General features: G+C 50.6%; 1 protein-coding gene across 7 annotated transcripts in view; it reads right to left on the bottom strand.

The window, feature by feature from the left end:
• The window catches only part of NAV1 (neuron navigator 1), a 279,723-nt gene that overhangs the window by 174,060 nt on the left and 87,881 nt on the right, over positions 1-17,782 (bottom strand). The window lies entirely within an intron of this gene.

The raw sequence follows: 17,782 nt of genomic DNA, 5'->3' as shown, positions 1-17,782 counted from the left end.
GGGCAGGGGGCGGGAGCGCAGGAGAAGGAGGCGGGGGAGGAGGAGGGGGAGGGAGAGGACGGAAGAAAACGAGGAAGAAGGGGAGAGGAAGGGGGAGGGAGAGAGGGAGGAAGGAGGGAGGCAAGCCGAGGGCGCAGGGGGAAGAAACGCGAGGAAGGAAGCCAGGAAAAAGGAAAGAGCAGGGAAGCCAGGAAGCCGGGGAGCGATAGGGCGGGGTCGGAGGAAAAGGGGCGGGGCGGCGGGGAAAATACAAATTAAAATTTAAAAATCAGTCAAAGGAAGGATGGAAGCCCCGCGGCTCCTCTGACGCCCAGCGGTGCTTCGGTGTCCGGATCCCAGCCCGCGGCCTGCCTGCCTGTCAGTCCCGTGGACACCGCACTGCCGGGCAGCACCCCGACCGCACTCAGCCAGCCAGCCCGAGCAGAGGCTGCAGGCTGCGGCTGCGAGAGGAGGAAGGAGGGAAGGGGAAGGCGGGGAGCAAACAGGAGGAGGGGAGCGAGTGTGCGCACGGGGAGGGAGGTGGGGGAGAGAGAGTGTGTCTATTTCTGGCTCGGGAGGGGGAGGTATCTGCGAGCGGAGCTCCAGGGGCGGATGAGTGTGGGGTAGGGGGGAGATAAAGGATCCGACCAGTTTTCCTCCCAGCTTTCCGCGTAGAGGCAGGGATGGTTCTTGGATTCTCTGAGGGCACGGGTGACCCCCTGCCGTGTCCAGGAGAAAGATCTGTTGAGGAGGTGTGGAGGTGCAGGTAAAGGAGACGGGGAGAGGGCGGCTCAGAATTCGGGAGGGAGAGGGCCCGTGGGCCTCGGAGAGATATCGGAAGAAGGATGGAGGAATGATATCCAGGGTGCCCGTTCCCCTCCCCCAACCCCAAACCGTCTTTGGTTTTCCCCCAGGAAACTCCCAGTCCCGCCCTACTTCAATCTCTGAGGCTCAAGGTTGCCCTGCGGAGCCCAGGAGGTAGGGTGATGGGGGCAGGACATGGGGGGCTTGGAGAGAAGAGGCCCAGGGTTGACTGGGGAGGGGGCTGAGGGCTTTGTAGGGGAAGAAGTAACTCTTGAAATCAGGAGATTGGGTTTCCCTTCCACTTAACCACATGACCTTGTCAAAGTCATTGAGCCCCTCTGGTTCTGTTTTCTTTTACGGTGGTTATAATACCAGCTCCATAGATAGAGGATCTTTGGAGCTGTAAAGGCCTGTGTCAAACCAGGGAATCAACAGGAGGCTTTACCCTGGGTTCCCTGCCTGCCAGAGCTAAAGCTTAGCCTCAGAGTGCTTTCAAAAGATGTTTCCCTAGCTTTTCTTCCTTCCCTCCTACCTGGGCCTGGGGACAGGGATGGGGTGGAGAGGGAACAGGAGCCAGAGGGAGTAGGCCAAAGTTTGCCTGGGACTTTACCTCAGTAGAGGGGACACTGCCCATCCTCTCATGGCCTCCTAAGTCAGGGCCAGGTTGCCTGAGCAAAAGGCTCTCAGGAGAGGTGAGGGACAGGAGAATGTGGAGGTGAATTCTCTGAAAGCAAAGCTTGCTCCAGGAGGGGTGGACCCCAGATGGAGCCACACTCTAGGGATTGTACAGCCCATTTTGCCAGAATGTGGTAACCATCAGATGATCTCTCCAGCCTGAGCACAACCTCCATCTCTCTAGCTCCTTTCCTCCCTTTCTCCTAGAATCTGAAGAATTGCGTGTTAGTCTCATGGTTCACGCACTCTTGTAACACTAATCATCGCCTCCTGCCTGGTGTGAAATGTATTTGTGTCTCTGTTTGTCTCCCCCACCAGCACAGAACCTCTCCCAGTGTAGAACCGTTTCACTAAGCACCTTGAATGGAGCAAGTGTTGCAACTGTGTTGGTTAAATGGACTTGGAGGCCTGAGCACTGTCCACTGGGTCTGTACCCTGCATGACTCTTGGGTTCTGGTGGTATCTCAGGACTATCTGCCTTTCAGATTGAGATACCATAAAATCTGCAAAGACAGGGATCATAGCAGAAAGGATAAGTGACACTGAGAATGTAGAGTTCTCAAGTAGAAGGGTGTTTGGTAAAAGGCATGGACTCTTGGCTAAGTCTTGGAGACACACAAAAAGATGGCGACTGTCCTGGAGGAACTCTGGACTCTTGTATTTCCTGTCTGGCAGGGAATACAAAATAGACAATATAAGACTTGGGGAAATAATAATCCTGACCCTGTGAAAAAAGCAATGTCACACACATCAACACATTCATCTCAGGTAGACATAGTTGTGTATGTTCTAATTACAGGAATAACAAGAGGGGTGGAGGACAGGTGTTGGGTGCAAAGGTTTACGAGAGGATTCTGTACCGTCTGCAATGCACGATGCACACTGGCTTTAGAGGCTCGTGTCTAGCATTAGGAAACTCAGGGGAGGAACCCTTCCAAATAGGAAATCACAAGCAGTGAAGAACTGGTTAAAGGGATGTGAGTGGCATCATGCCAGAACTTGGCCAAGGCACAGAAAGTACCCAAAGGATGAGGACAATCATGGGACTTTCTTTGGGTACACACGAAGTACCCATGCTTATGTCCAAACATGAGGTCCCAGCTCAAGCAAGGGATCAAGCCCCACCTTTGTTGTCAAATCTTTCAGTAAGTACGACCATGCCCTTCCTCCCCCATCCTGCAGGCTACTTGTAGTGAAGTCACAAGCCATCACTTCTACAGTCTTCATCCTTACTTATTGGCCATTCTCTAATTTACACAAGATGCCGCTAATTCGATCACATGAGAACCATACCTTTCCTAAAAATAGCAATTTAAGAATCTGACAACACCTATTCTCTGACTTGCCCAGTTACAGTTGTTCTTACTTGTCTCAATATCCTCTCTGCATGTAAATTCATCTTTTCCTTAGCAGACAAAGGGAAATTCACTGCCTACCATCCTGGCCAAGAAAGCTTATTTTCAGTGTGTATAGTTTCACTGTGACACATTCCACCCAGTGTATACTGCTGTGAGCAAAACCTCGTTCCCTCACCCCGGTTTAATTTGGTCTCTTGTCTCTGACTCTCATCATGCCTTTAGGTTAGTGCCTCACAAATTCTTTAGAACTGCTCCAAACACGGTTCCACTTGTTGCTCTGTCCACTTGCACTTCCTTGTCACCTTATGCCCCCTCCCCAGGGCCTGATCTTCCTTCCTTCCTTCCTGGTGATCTTGCTCTCTTATTTGATCTGGTGTTCTGGCCTGGTCGCTTTCCCCTCTCTTTATGCCTCTTTCTTCCTCTGTACCTCGTCTCACACTCTCATGGGATACCCTACTCCCCAAATCCCAAGTCCTTTCGCTTCCTTCAATAAACAGCTCCTGAAATTCTGCTTCTTTTGAGAAGAGAAAAAAATGTTGTCCGTAAGAGAGGCCTCCTCCCTGCCATCTAAACCTAGTGCTCCACACTCTCTCCTGCATGAAATGTCACCTGTCGGTTTATAACACTGAAGCGCTTTCTATGCACATCCCATGAGTTAATCCAGTGCCAATCCCCTCGAGCGCCAGTCTCTGTGCACTGTCATTCTTTAAAGGGCCTTGCCATGGCCAGGTGCTGGTCCCTTTAAATGGCCATCTTGGCATCCAGGAAATTTCTGACACTCCCTAATGTGACCTCTCCCTTTATCTGGCTCTTTTTTGATTCTTTTCACATCTCATGAGTTTCCCACTATCCTCTGCTGCAGTGGGAGCGCTCTGCTGCCGTGGCAACAGCCATTCCAACGTCAGTCAATAAAACCAATATGTGCAGAATGTGCCTTCAAGTGATTCCTAAAAAGCAAAGGACCTGCCCTGTCACAGTATCCCCAAACCCAGCCCTGAGCCCCGTCCACTGGGCCATTTACTCCTTCTCTACCCTGCAAGAATGACAGGCTTCAAATTGTCCTCTGAAGAGAGATCCTACCATCAGTGATCGATGAAGAGGCTATGTGATGAGGGAGAGGCCTGGCTGGGCAGGCAGTGGGTGCTGGTGATGTCAGTAACCAAGTTTCTAAAGGGGTGGAGAAAGAGGCTGGTTTGGAATCATGGAAGTCCCCAGTCCCCAGCACCCCAAAGACCAGCTCATCACCCCACTCCTCTCTTTCCAAAAGGCATTGGTAGTTTCTGGAATGGTGATAGGATGAGTGATTTGGCCATATCTGTTGACAGATAAAGCAATTTGAGGAATGAAGACGTAGGCATACAGCCAGGGAGACCCATGCTGTGTGATTTCACATTCTCACACCCCTGTAATTAGGAACGGATATAACCCGGGTGTCTGTTGGGGGTCTGCGGAATCTGCCAGTTGGGACTATGTTAGGAGAACTGGGGGTCAGGGAGAACCAAAGAGAGGAGAGGGTGGGAAGGTAGGCTGGGCTGTCCCTACCTCATTGACCTTGAAAGGTGACCTTGGGCCAGGTGTGGTGGCTCATACCGGTAATCCAAGCACTTTGGGAGGCTGTGATGGGTGGATCATTTGAGGTCAGGAATTCGAGGCCAGCCTAGCCAACGTGGTGAAATCCTGTCCCTACTAAAAATACGAAAATTAGCTGGGCGATAGTAGCACATGCCTGTAATCCCAGCTACCTGGGAGGAGAATCACTTGAGCCTGGGAGGTGGAGGTTGTGGTGAGCTGAGATAATGCCACTGCACCACTCCAGTCTGGGCAACAGAGTGGGACCTTGTCAGAAAGAAAGAAAGAGAGAGAAAAAAAGAAAAGAAAAGAGTGAAGGAAGGAAGGAAGGAAGGAAGGAAAGAAGGAAGGAAGGAAGGGAGACCTTGGGAGAAGGAGAGATCTGAGGGAGGAAGAAGGGGGCACGTGAGTCCCTACTTGGTTCCCTCCAGGGCTAAGGGCAGAGCAGGGGAGGTTTTGCTTGATTTCTGGGACCACAGTCAGGATCTGGAGAGTAAGAGCTGGAAACCCAGCCACATGGCTCTTCAAGCCTAGCCCACTCATTCTGGACCAGCATGGAGCTGTCACTGTCCAACTGAGTGACAAGTGTTTTCTATACATTTTCCCTGCTTAGACACCTACCATGAGGTCTCCTTATCACCTCCCTAGCAGAGGCCAAAACCCCTGCCTTTGTGGAAAGCCCTCTAGCCATTGCTCCCCACTTCTTTCTGTCCTTTTCTCCACCGTGTCATTCCCTCATGTCATTCCAGCTATCAGTAGGGACTTCTAAGGCCAGGCGAGGGCTACAGAAATAGCTGATGCATGAGCGTGGTCTTCTCTGCATCTGGATGACCAGCTAATTTTCTCTGTGGTATCCTCCAGCAAGTATTGAAGCCGGCACTGACTACTCGTGCCTTGCTCAGTGCCAGCCATGATAGGTGCTGGAGGATACCGCAGAGAGAAAGCAGACCAAAATTCTTGTCCTCGTGAACTTATATTCTAATGGTTAAGAAAGACCATAAAGCCGGGCGCGGTGGCTCAAGCCTGTAATCCCAGCACTTTGGGAGGCCGAGGCGGGTGGATCAGGAGGTCAAGAGATCGAGACCATCCTGGTCAACATGGTGAAACCCCGTCTCTACTAAAACTACAAAAAATTGGCTGGGCATGGTGGTGCGTGCCTGTAATCCCAGCTACTCAGGAGGCTGAGGCAGGAGAATTGCCTGAACCCAGGAGGCGGAGGTTGCGGTGAGCCGAGATCGCGCCATTGCACTCCAGCCTGGGTAACATGAGTGAAACTCCGTCTCAAAAAAAAAAAAAAAGACCATAAATTAGAGATAGATGTTAGTTATGAAAAAGTGCTAAGAAGAGAAAAGCAGCAATGGGAATCTGAACTATTCAGGGGTAGGGGTGAATGTTCCGTACGGTGGCCCAAAAAAGCCTGTACTGAGAAGGTGAAATTTGAGTAAAGATACCAAGGAAGACAGGGAGCAACTTGGGAGCAAATGGATATCTAGGAGAAAAGATTTCCAGACAGAGGGAAGAGCCCACCAGGATCAAAGGCCCCGAGGGTGAGTGTGCATGATGTTTTCTTTCTTTTCTTTCTTTCTTTTTTTTTTGAGACAGCATCTCACTCTCACCCTGTCACCCAACCTGGGGTGCAGTGGTGCAATCACAGTGCACTGCAGCCTCGACCTCCTGGGCTATAGGTGCACACCACCATGCCTGGCTAATTTTTTTTAGTTTTGTGGAGACAGGGTTTTGGTATGTTGCCAGGCTGGTCTCAAACGCCTGGGCACAACTGATCCTCTGGCCTTAGCCTCCCACAGTGTTGGGATTACAGGTGTGAGCCACTGCACGTGGATGTGTCTGCTGTTTTCAAAGGAAAACAAGAAGATGAATGAGTGTGGCTGGAAAGAATGGGAGGGAGAGGACAGTGGCAGGGGATGAGGTCAGAGAGGTAATGTGAGGCCAGGGCAGAGAGGGCCTTTTAGGACATTACGAGGGCTTGGCCGTTTACTCCCAGTGAGATGGGAACCTTGGCAGGTTGGGAGCAGAGAGTGACATGACATGGCTTCCCTCTGGAAAAGGTCGCTTTGGCTGCTGTGTGGGGAGCAAATTGCTGGGCTCAAGGGCAGATGCAGTTGGAATCACCCAAGTGAGAGATGATGGTGGCTTGGAACTGGGTGGTGACTGTCATGGTGGTGAGAAGCGGTCAGGCCCCAGATATATTTTGAAGCTGTTAGAATTTGCTACTGGCCAAATGTGGGTGTATGGGAAAGAGAGGAACCAAGAATGTCCCCCAAGGATTTGGGCCCAGACAACTCTAAAATTGGAGTTGCCATCAGGTAGGCTCCAGCTGGTTTTGGAGGCAGAATTAGAGTCCGCTCTTCTCCCTGGCCCTCTTAAGGCCAAATCTACCTCCTCTAGGCTGCCTTCCCTGACTCTCCCACGCAGTTCACTGCAGCCACCTCCATGGCTTCCTAATGTCCGGGGCTGTCATTCCTCATTCACTCATTGGTGTTTTCCAAGGATCCATCTTCCGTTGAACTTTTTCTCAAAACTCATCCCAGCTCTATGCACATAGTGGGATCTCAGAAATATTTGGTGAATGACGATTGATTACATGAATGAATGCGTGACTCAGAACAGATGTGTAGGGAATTGTAAACAGCAGTGACCTCTTAATACCCCATGGCAAGACACAGTGCAGCTGGCGTGTGGAATGGAAGCCAAGCTTCTGGGATGGTGGCCCAGCAGCATCTTTTCTTCCTTCCCTGCAGCCCTGGGCCAGAGTGAGGCCAGCAGACCCTCGCCTTGCTCCTTTGAAGGAAGCTCCAGTTCTTCAGAAGAATGACCTTGGGGCATTCAGGGATGAGACCCTCTCCTGCCCCTAGATCTCTGCTCTGCCCAGAGGCATGGGGAGAGTTTCACTGCACCTCTGGGAGACAGGGGGACAATGGACAAAGTCTCCTCACAGCCCAGGCAGTAATCCCAGCTGGGACTTCAGCCCCATCCCCCACTCCCACTTGCAGAAAAAAAGGAGACAATAGACACAGTGGTCCAATATGGATGCTCTGGGTGGCTCACACCTCCAGGGCCTCATCCAGGGCCTCATCCAAGCCTTCCTAGGTTGATCCATTAGCCTACCCACTACCTTGGCTTCGCCAGGGTGTTGGTAGTTGAGACATGTCTGTGGACACTACAGGTCCCTCACTCACCCTCTCTGGTCCCAGAAGACTCCCTGAGCTCAGTGGTTGGGAATTTTTACTCTGGGTTACAGGTGTGTGGCCTCCGAAGAGAGATTTGTTGTCTTCTGGTCTATCGGGGAAAATGAGGCAGAGAAAACTAGAGGCTGGGAGTGGAGCCAGAGGTCATGAGCCTCAGTCTGCCCTCTGGCTCAGCCATCTCAGGGGAGCTTCCAGAAGCGTGGAAATGCTGAGAAGTTCTAAGCTACAACCCACATTCCTTGGAGCTCACAGCTGCCTAGACACATCTTCCCCAAATCTCTATGCCAACAGGGCAGGGGTAGAGCAAGGATGAGCCTGCCCATCGTGTGAAAGGACAGAGGCAGAAATGAGGTCCATTAGAAGGAAAACAAGTCACCTCTAGTCACACAAGTAAACAAGACCAGAGCCTGAAGCCCCATGTCCCCAGCTGGAGGCTGAGGCTCCCCAAGCTGGGATGGGGACAGGGCACAGGCCCTCCCTTCAGAGGCAGGATTCTCAGGGCTGTGTAACCCTGGAGGGAGTGGAAACTGGTTGAAGGCTCCTGGGAGGGCCTGTTCCAGACCTGGGAGGGGAGGAAAAGAGCTGGAATCCAGAAAACTGACCCGTCTTCAGCCAAGCGTTTCTCAACAGGAAAGTCAGGGGCTGGGGAGGGCTGACTCAGGGCTGGGCTAATCCTTCTCCCAAGTGCTCTGGCCCCCAGGCTAGAACACGGGACCTCTATTTCTCGTGACTGCTTTCTCAGCAGGGGAGCCCTGGCAGCGCGAAGCAAGGCACGGGGTTTCTCCTTCCTCTCCTGGGGGACCGAGGTGCAGGACCTCCAAGCATTGAGACCTTCCTTCTCCTTTTGAAGCCAGAACTCTGTGATCTCCTGCAGGGAAGCATATCTCTGACCCTGATGACCTAGATGGCCTCCCAGGGAAAGACAGTCCCCTGCCCTCTGCTATCTGGCTGCCTTAGAGGCCAGGACTGGCCAACACGCAGTTCTCAAGCCCTTCCCCACTCTGGCTTCCCCTGCTGGAAACCTTACCCTCTAAAGCTCTCCTCTAAATGCCCCTGGTCTAGGCCTTACTCCCAACCCTGCACCTTTGCTTTGCTCTGCCCTTTTCCTGAATGCCTTCTGTTATATGAATTCAAATCCAATTCTCCCTTCAAGGCCCAGCTTCAGGGCCACCTCCTCTAGGAGGCCTTCTCTGACTACCCCATCCCACACTGCTTTTTGCCTTTTCTACCCACTGATTATAGTCAGGGGCCATGTAGTCACATTCTGCCTGCTTATATCCCAGGGAGATATCCTCTCTTGCCAGCTGAATTGTAAGTGCCCTACATAGGTTAGTTGGTAAGGGCTCACTGATGCTTGCTGAACTGAAGGACAGGGGATCTTACAGCTACTAGCACCTCCTATTGCCAGGGACCTTCTTAGACATGTAATGTTCATTATTTCATAAAACCCTATGAAGCAGGGGCTATCTTTACCTTCATTGTACAGAGAAATGCACTTGCCCCAAGACCACACAGCAAGCTGCTGGTGGAATCAGAATTTGAATACAGGTCTGTGTGTGTTCCACGTCTTCCCATAACTTCATGCTATTACCATGCAGCTATTTCTAGAGGCTTGCTTAATATAATAACTGCGTGTGATTCCAAGACATACAGAACCCAAACAGCAGGAAAGTCTGGGATCCTGGCAGAGAAAGGGGGACTGGGTATTTAGAAGGGGGAGTGAAGAATAGGAAGGAGGGTGCCAATTCTCCTGCCTGTCCTGCTGAGGAGCTCCTGTAGCCCAGACACCTGCTGCACCTGAAGTCTGTGTGGGTCTAGGACTGCAGTCACATTAAGACTGCCCCACAGAATCCTGGGAGTGAGAATGTGGCAGAGGAGAATCCTTCAGACAGAGCTGGTCTCTGTAGCTATACCAGTCACTTCATAGCTCAGCCCCATGACCTGTGTCCTGGGGTCTGGGTTACTTTCAGTGGACCTGACAGTTCCAACAAGTCAGGACCTTCTGAGGACTTCCCTAATCTCAAGTCTTGGGGGTTCTGAGTCGTCTTTTTGATTGCTATATGACCTTAAGAGAAGGTCTGCAGCTGGTCTTATAAGAAATTGGGCGGGGGTAGGGGCTTGGGTATCTCTACTCCCTCTGCTCAGGGGCTTCTAGTAGGGAGAGGCAGGAGAACATCTAATCGAGGGTACCCTGTCTGAAACTGTACTCATTTCAAATCAGATCCCTGTGCTCCTCAGGCTAATAAACAGCCCAGGATAAGAAGTCCAGATGTTTCCCACATGTGCTTTTCCTGTATGTTGCCATAGCAACTGTCCCATACACACCACTGGGGTGGATATTGCACAGTGGGCCCCAGCAGAGCGCTGCACCACCCAGGTACATTGCGCTTAGACCGTGACCCACCCCGATCAGTTGTCATGGCAACTGCAGGCCTGTGAGGGAGAACTCCAGGAAGGCAAAGGAAGGAGGGGGTAGGATGTGTGACTGCCCATGTTTTAGTTGGGGACAAGCAAACTGCTGGTGTGAGCATGTGTCCTTCAGGATGGGCAAACCTTGTCCTGTCCATGAAGAATTTGTTGTTTTAAGGTCATGAAATCACAACACTAAGAGGGACCTTAGAAATAACCTTACTCTGTAATAAAGCCTCCTAATTCACTGTGGGCCACACAAACCCAAAAGCCTGATGAGGAACAGCACAAGGCCCCTGTGGCTATCTTGTCAACAGAGTGATGACATCACTACCCTAGAACAGAACTTAATCTATGTTCACTGACTGGATTCAGGGGGTCCCCAGTACCAGCCATCAAACATCAGCCAAATACTGTGAATATGTCCATTTATCTGGGGGGACATATTGTAATAACAGTCAAATTCTTAAAGAGGCTCTTGACTCCAGAAAACTAAAGACAACTTTTACCCACCTTAGCCTGAACCAGCTGGGACAGATGGTTTAAAGAAACCTAGCCTTCTTACTACCCTGGAGAGAAAGATACTCCCATTTTGTGGCTGCACTCATTTTTTTCAGTTGGCACCTCTGTGCTTTATTAGAGTTTTTGTTAGGTTTTTAAGTGAGGCATTAAACTTGACAGAGGAATGCCATGGACTCATATTTCAATGAAATTTTAATAGAATAATCACTGGCAATTACTTGGCATATAAAAATCGCTCTGCAAATGTTAAGAGTATTCGTTGGTGTGATGGGTGGGAGTTCCAGTGCCATGATGAGAACATCGTCTTTCACAGGGCCTGATGTCTTTGCAAGGGGTTTGCCACCTCTGTGCTTCCCTCCTGCCTGCATGCAACCTCAGATTCTTCGGCAGGAAGGATGCAGTGAGCTCATGAGGTCAGCTACTGCCCCTGGACTGTGCCAGTGTTTATATGAACCTCAGGCTGCTCTCCTTCCACTTCCACTGGGGCTGAGCTCTCCTTCTGCCAGGAAGTTCTCTTATTTAACTGACCTCAATCACTCATAACACAGAACATGCTAATTTCCTTCTCCTGGAAGGATTTTCTTGAGAGAAGGGACAACTGAGCATTTCTCTGCTCTCCCCTCCCTGGGCTCATCTGGTCTGGCGTGGATGACCCCACACTTGCTGACCCTTCCTAGGTTCTGACCTTTAATTATCTTCAGCTCTCTCTGAAGCCTGGGACTCCCACCACCCAGGAAGGCAGGTTTTTTATTCCTTCTGCCCTTTTAAAGGATGAATATTGTGGCTGGGGTAATTCTCAGCGCTTAATCTCTCTGGCTATTGTGTCTGTGTCACCTCACTCTCTTCAACTCCCTCTCCCCAGAGCTCCTTCTGTGTAAGCCTGCCCACAGCCTTATAGTGGGGAGGGAAGTCACTCGGCAGGGGACCCTAATCCTCTTACAAAGGGGTTTGGGGGGCATGGGATGGTGTGTTCCAGTTTCTGCCCATTCAGTAGTGCTGGAGGGAAAGGCTTCAGCCTTGGCTGAGACTGGCTTGGAGCCAGCACTTCTTGAGATAAAGCCCCCTCTGCAGGCTCTCTGTCTGCCCTGGGCCTTCCCAGGGAGACCACAGTTTAGAGATAAGGAGGGCTGGCCAATCTTTGCCCGGGCATGGGGCAAAGACCTGAGGAGCCAGATCTTCAGAGCTTCACTTGAGGTGAGGATTACCTGGATTGGCCAGAGAAGTAGGGAGCAGCAGTGGTGGAAGTTTAGCAAACAGTTCCACCTCTCACGGCTGAAATCTGTAGCTGCCCCACAGCTCCCTGCACGACAGCCTCTGAAGTTGTTTGGAGCGGTCTGATCTGGAAAGATTCCTGTCAATCAGGCCACCTCTCCTTAAGTGTCCTTTTTTCCCAGGACCTTCCATGGCTCATGGACACATGGAGAACTAAACAAGGGGTTGGGATTTCCTAGGAGGAACTGAAGCAGATCACTGCAGGTTTGGAGAGTTGAATCTCTAAAAATCTACTAGGAGGCTGCCAAGTCCAGGACAGACAGGTATTGGGTGTAGGGGGTAATTTTCTAGGAAAACCACACAGGGAAGTTTATCACCTTCCTCATCTATTCAATACTCAGGGTGAAGTGGGGTAGCCCACCCACTGCTGTTGCTTGTAGTCCCAGGAGTGTCATGAGGCCAGAGCTCTGCTCCTGCTCCTTAGGGTGGGAGACGTATTCCAGAGCTGCAGCTTCTCTAGGGCCATCGGATAGATCAAGTACAGCTGCACAGGTTGTACACTGCACAGCTTTAGGCTACATCATAAAGGGCCCACAAGGGCAGAAGTCGTTGCCTATTTTTTTGTCTACATATGTATTCCACGCTTCTACGATAGCAGCCGGAACACAGCAAGTGCTTTCTAAAAATTGGCAAATGGATATGAATTTCCTCCAGGGTTGGGCAATGCAGAGGCCCTGGTTTTCTCACTGCAGCAGCAAGAAATAGGGAAGCTGGGTTTTGCCAATCCTATGTACTGTATTTGGAGCACTCCCAGTTGCAAAAACCATGTAGAATCACTCATACACCTTTTAGAGTGGGAGGACCTGGGTCCAGGTAGCCATGGGGAAAAGAGGCTCCAAGCTGACCAGCCTGTGCCATTCTTGCCACTCCACTGAAATGGCTAACACTGGGTCAAATCCACTGTCCAGAGATAAATCCCCTTCCCAGCCAAATACTGTCTTGAAAACTCAATCTGCCCCCCGCAAATTCCTCTAAAGAAATAGCATCCAGATCCCTGCAGTTTCTTTTTTGAAATGGAGTCTCATTCTTATTGCCCAGGCTGGAGTGCAATGGCGTGATCTTGGCTAACTGCAACCTCCGCCTCCCTGGTTCAAGCGACTCCCCTGTGTCAGCCTCCCAAGTAGCTGAGATTACAGGCATGCGCCATCACACCTGGCTAATTTTTGTATTTTTAGTAGAGATGGGGTTTCTCCATGTTGGTCAGGCTGGTCTCAAACTCCTGTCCTCAGGTGATCCGCCCACCTCAGCCTCCCAAAGTATTAGGATTACAGGTGTGAGCCACCACGCCTGGCAACCCCTGCAGTTTCTACTTCAAGCCCCTCCAGCAGGTACCTCGGACGACCCCACTTCTCTGGCCTCTGTCATGATGGTCCCTCCTGGAACCAGGCTGGTCATCCCACTGCCTCTCCTGGCCTCCTTGGGAGAACTCCCAGACTTGGGTCATCTTCCCCTCCAGTGAGGTCATGGCACGTATGGTTAAGAGCATGACCTCTGAAGACCAGCTGCGTGAGTTCAAATCCTGGCTAGACCACTTTAGGCAAGCCACTTAACCCATCTGTCCCAGTATCCTCCTCTGCAAAGTGAATGTGATAATAATAAGAACACTTTCCTCAATAACTGATAACACCAAACACGTACGGAGCAGTTCTTATGTACCAGGCATTCTTCTAAGCACGTTACCTATACCCATGCGTTTAATCTTCACAAAACGCTATGAGAAAAGCACTGTTATCATCCCCAATCACAACCAAGGAAACAGAGGCACAGAGAGATTAAATAAGTTGCCCGAGGCTGCACAGCCAGCAAGTGAGGAAGCTGTGATGCAAGGCAAGCAGGGAGTTGGGTTCCGAACCTCACAGTTGTTAGAAGGATTAGAGGTGCCCGCGACGATGCCTGGTTCACAGTAAGCCAAGTAAGTGTCAGCTGCTGCCACTAGTGCTATCATGGCTTCCCGCCCCAGCTCCTGGACACCCAACAGTTCCTAGATTGCTGCTTTGTTTATCCACCAGGGTCTCTAGAGGCCCTCGCACCCCCGAGCCGCCTGTGCCCCACAACAGCACCAACCTGCTCAAGCTCTGAGAACACGGCTAATATCATCTGCTCCTGAACTTGTTCTACTTTCTAGTCAATTGTGTGCATGGCTTCTCTCCACGGATGGCTGGGACATAAGGCTCATCTTGGCCTGGAGGTCCCCAGAGGGCAAAGAACACAGCGGTGTGAACTCAGCATGAAATGACATAGGTTTGGAGTGACAGGGATGCCAGTGGCATCCTGGGACCTGCTCAGATTGAGGGAGAGGTGAGCAGGGACTGTGGCTCACTGATCCCATTTCCTTCCTCATTGCTTGGCAGAGGCTAAGGAGGACTGAGTTGAGCTTGGACGGTGTGTAACTGAGTGAGTACTGGAGGCAGATGGGAAAGCGGGGAGTAAGAGAAAAGTGTGACCTTTTGACAAGCCTAGGATGGAATCCTGGCACAGCCTCCTAGCTGGATGTCCTCAGACAGGTTTTTTTTGTTTTCTGTTTGTTTGTTTGACGGAGTCTTGCTCTGTCACCAGGCTGGAGTGCAGCAGTACAACCTAGGCTCGCCGCAACCTCCGCCTCCTGGGTTCACGCGATTCTTCCACCCCAGCCTCCCAAGTAGCTGGGACCACAGGAACGCACCACCACGCCTGGCTAATTTTTGTATTTTTAGTAGAGACAGGGTTTCACCATGTTGGCCACGATGGTCTCGATCTCTTGACCTCCTGATCCGCCTTCCTCAGCCTCCCAAAGTGCTGGGATTAAAGGCGTGAGCCACCGTGCCCGGCCCTCAGACACGTTTTATATATATAACCTCTCTGAGCCTAAGTTTCCTATCCATAACACGGAGTAATAATAACACCTTCAAAGGATTGTATAAGATATTCATGAAAGACTTTATATAAAGCACTTGGCACTATGCCCTGCACATAGTAGGTATTCAATAAATGATAGTCACTGTTACCATTTATTTCATTTTAATGTTTAAGGAGTCAGAAAGCAGTGGTCCTGGTTTCAGTTCACATGCTAACTTCCCATGCAGTCCTGAGCAAGTCACTTCTCTGAGTCTCATCCCTCCCTGTTGAAAATGAGGCCAAATTTGGGAGATCTATAACGTTTGTTAGAGCTTTGACTTCCTATGTTCTTTGATGCAAGTAATTTGTAGTCCAGGAATACTTGGATTTGGTTTGAAACCCCCGGAACAAACTCCTCTCCCAGAAAGTAGTTACCGTTCCTTGCTCCTGCCCTGGGCATGCTGGCTTTGCAAGTTTTCTTAGAATGAAGACCCTGTGCCTGCTCTAGTTCAAATCCACAAGCCGTGGAAAACTTCACTGTGGCTTAAAGATGGAGCCAGCTCAACAAGGGAGAAGAAGGAGGAAGAAAAGAAAAACAGTCCTAGTATGAAACCAAAGTGCCAAGCTCCAAACTGCCCTACCCGTTCTCTATATTTATCAGCCCTCGTGTGTGGAGGCAGGGAGGAGGCTCTGGCTTGTCCCTGATGACACATGTTATGATGAGAAAAAGATCCCTTCATTATGGGTCCACTTAGCGCTCATTCAAATATGCCACAAAGTGGAAGTCATTAAGGAACCTGCATAAACCTTGGGGCAACCATTCCCAGCCCTCCTGCACACAGCCTCACACACGTGGGCATGCGGTAATGTCAGCTGCAGCTCCTCTTGGCTGTGCAGATTAAGATCTGGTGGTGGTCTGTGCACTACCTGGTGCTGATGCAGCTAGTGGGAGAGTGAGCAAATGGGACTGCACTGGGCTCTCACCAACAGAATCCGGTGGGCCAGGGAGGGTCAGGGTACATGTACAAATACCAGTGGGCTGGGCATGTCCACACTTGCCCCAGGGCAGAGGCAGAAGGAGCAGCTGCTGTTGGATGGCCTTCAGGACATATGAAGAACATTTCCAACACCCCAGGTTGGAGGCAAGTCATCATGGGAAATTCTCCTCCTGCTACATAAAGATTAGAAAGCCTTGTTTGGACTCTATGCCCAGAGTCCAGGCAGATCAAGTAAGAAAGTGGTACAAGGCTGAGAAAGCTCTTTGGCCTTCTCCTGCTCCCCTCAAAGACTCTGCACTCCCCCCAGGCCAGCCCATTCAGTGAGCTTGGAGGCCAGAGAGGAGCATATTGGGAGAGAAGCAGAAAAAGACTGGTTGGTCTTTCTCAGGTAGTAGAGAAGAAATAGGGGATACATTTTAGAGCTCTGCAGCCACTTACTTTGGATTCCTTATTCATTCAATTCACTCCTTCACCAAACCCTCGTCACCAGGCACTATCCTAGGTGATGGGGAGCAAGATGAGTTCATGGTCAGGAAGGGAACATACATGAGCTTCAAAAAAAGCCCCCAAGCCCCAGCCATCTATGAATTGATATGGAAATAGCAAGATCAATAACTGTGAAATAATTCTGCTGGATTCTATGAACGATATAAATACACAATGAGTACTCTCCAAAGCACCCAATTCTCCCTCTATAAAATAAGCTCAGCGCCCTCCTCATGCTGTGGGACCTGGCGAGGGAGGCAGGACTGACTGGCTGCCTTGTCACCTCCTATGGAGGCAGGTCACTGGGCGTAGCTTCTGGGATCCCAACAAATTTTCTAGCTAAGTCTCACTGGAGTGAATCCCTGGGCTGCGAATGCCTTGAAGGCAGGTCAAAGTCTTATTTGTCTTTTACCCCAGTGTCAGGCACAGTGTTTGGCACAAGGCAAACACTCACTGATGGTTTGTAGATTGAATGAAAGAATACATGAATGAATGAGTCATGTCACACCCCAAGTGACTTGGGGAGTGGGAGGGCAAGGCATAAAATGAAAGCCTTCAGTTGCCTCCTCTCTTCTCTTCTCTGTCTTCTTCAAGCTCAGAAGAGTGCAGTCTCTTCCACAAGACAGGCAAATCCCAAATCTCTCTCCCCATCCAACCCATCAAAGAGCTCAGTGTATCCTCGGCAGAGATGGGTCACCATGACAACTAGCTAGCGCAGGAGCAGAGGCAGTGCTGTGAACCCTGCTCCCCTTCCCTAGAAGCCTTGGAGGAAGCCAGTGTTTCTCACTTTTCTGGTAAAGCCCTCCTCCAAAGGTTCCCTGACACTCTGTCCCCCCAGAGGAACCCAATTGTGATCCAGCAGACACTTTCACATCTAACCAGTGAGGGTTGTCTTCCAGCTGACAAGCCTGGGGGATTCCTAATGCTAGTCTGCAGCAGACGTTAAAAGTAAAAGTCCTCTCATCAACTCACTGGATAATAATCGTGAGTGAGAGCTGGGTTAGGTGCATGGAGATCATTAGGCTCTAACAATGTGGCATCCACATGAGGAAGCCATTACACTAACAAAACTGCAAATGTAAAAATAGAGCTCCACATAGTTTCCTGGTTACCACATTCTAATTCTGATGACTTTTCAGTGCCAGAGAAATTTGGTTTCCTTTTGTCCCCTGCCATGCCCTGGTTCCCCTGCATGTATACTTACTGTGGGAGGAGATGGCTTACTTGCAAATGTCCAATCCTTAACCCAAAACCCTCCCCCACAAGGCGTGTCATGGAAGAATGAGGGTTGCTGCTGTGAGCTCCAAGGTCACAGCTATAGACCAGGCCTAGAAAGGGCTCAAAAGGTCCCAGCTTCCAGGCCAGAAGGGATATCCGGCCACCTGCCCAGCAGGGGACACGGAAGACAGAAGCGGTACACCATCCTGTCCAATGATCTCAGGGTCAGGCTGTGTTCTAAGCCCCAGCTTTGCCCGCAGGGGCAGGGCACTGAGCCAAACTGGGAGACAAACCCTCTGCACAATCTCAGGTTTGTGAAAAGCAAATTCATTGCTTTGTTGGGACAAGTTTCCCTTTGTCTGGGAAAGTAAAGGATAGACCTGGTTCCCTGCAGTGTGCAGCCTCGTGTACCTGTGGGGTGAATCACAGCCCTCCTCTAGATACTTCTTTTTTTTTTTTTTTTTTTTTTTTT

This window comes from Cebus imitator, unplaced genomic scaffold, assembly GCF_001604975.1.
Source record: "Cebus imitator isolate Cc_AM_T3 unplaced genomic scaffold, Cebus_imitator-1.0 Scaffold257, whole genome shotgun sequence".
Taxonomy (NCBI): Eukaryota; Metazoa; Chordata; class Mammalia; order Primates; family Cebidae; genus Cebus; species Cebus imitator.
The sequence above is the reverse complement of the archived record's forward strand: the minus strand, read 5'-3'. Positions and strand labels throughout refer to the sequence as shown.